Source organism: Cibotium barometz, chromosome 10 (genome assembly GCF_041138505.1).
Source record: "Cibotium barometz isolate CiBa-2024 chromosome 10, ASM4113850v1, whole genome shotgun sequence".
In the NCBI taxonomy this organism is placed as follows: Eukaryota; Viridiplantae; Streptophyta; class Polypodiopsida; order Cyatheales; family Cibotiaceae; genus Cibotium; species Cibotium barometz.
In genome coordinates, this window is record NC_141055.1 from 26993854 (window position 1) to 26995521 (window position 1668).

A 1668-nucleotide genomic window follows, 5' to 3' on the forward strand; every position below is an offset into this window, starting at 1 on the left:
ATTAGGCATGTTACTAAGAGGCAAGCAGACTTGAAGACAAAGAAGCATGTTGGAAGACCAAGTCTAAATGTGAAACATGAAGAAAGGGTTTTTTTTAAGAGCAGAAGCAGGTGACTGAGGATAAAGGAATAGGTGAGATTGAAGATCTTGTAGCGTGTTGGTCAACGTATCCAACAAAAGATAGTGAATTAGTAGTCACAAATGCTTCAAATGCATGTTTTGAGTATGAAGATATGTTTGATGGTGGATTGCATGGTCTACTGGATATGTTTGATGGTGGATTGCATGGTCTACAGGATGAATATGAAGATGCGAGGTTGCATGCAAGGAGTTAAGTGAGCTGCAGGTTGCTACTGTGTGTGATGACATGCATGAGTGCATAGGTGAATTTAATGCCAGCACACCAGATGAGGAAATTGACGAAGACTTAGAAATGATTCTAAATGAGGAATTGCAGGACTTGGTAGCATATGAAAGTAAGGGGAAGACTGAAAAGATGCAGGGGAGAAGGGATCTTGAGCTCAAGCACACACACACTCTCTCTCACAAACCCTAGAAGAGAACACACAAGGTGAGAGGTTGAAAATTGTTCTTCTTCTTCTTTAACAAAAGAGGTCTACAAAAAGGAGATAAAGTGACTAACACACATCCTAAAGTATATACAAGCAGTCCATAATGTGAACACACTAAAGTGGAGTGGGTAAGTGTGGACTAGTTCAGTGTAGTCTAGTTGTAGAATCTCTGGTTCGAAGATATGTCAGTGCCAGCTATACTAAACTGACCAATGATGTAAATGTCAAATGGTCACACAGGCGCCTTGTGAGTGTCAGCTCTTGTTGAGCTTGACATCTCAACAAAGACATCTCCATGTGATGATGCTTAGGAATATGAAGCGGTAGGTTCTATTGATGATAACGGCCTTCTACATGATCTTTTGGTTTTAGATGCATATAGAAAAGAGAATGCCAGCTTATGATTATGGAGAGGCTATTCGTCATACTGTGGCTTAGATTTATGCCTTATCATTGTCAGAGATGCCTTTTTTGATGATATAAAAGATGATGATGCTAGCATGGTGCAACTGGCGTATAAATATGAATTGGATAGTGGCATGGGTAAGGCTATGAGTGTTTCGTTAGATGACGCTTTGGAGGGTATATTTGTTTTGTTTGAGGGACCTATGGGTCTAGACGATGGTGAGCAGGTTGATGCTCAGATGGGCATTGAAGAGTGTGTTGGGGGATGAAGAGCTTCTGGTTGTAGTCCACACATACCCTAAGCTTTTGATTTTTCTTGAGGACAACCAAGTTGCTTGATTGATCGGATACATGAATCCAACATGCTCCTTCACCCTTTTGGCGTAGTTTGGGTTCATTTGATATCTTTGCTATCGAATTGGAATTGCATCCTCCTTTAGATTGATTCGATGTTGGTAAAATCAGGGGTCAATCTCTTTCATGTTGGTGTAGCTTCATGCAAAGACATCCTTAAAGGAAGTGAGTAATCCTCGAATGTCCTCCTGGAATGCATCATCCAATTTTGCACTGACTTGGACCAATGACATCGGGTAGGCGCGTTTGATGTCCTCCATCCGAAGAACCACCATTGCAATTTGGAAGGTAAACCCATATACTTCCATTATCAGCTCGTGGATCAATATGAGTAGTT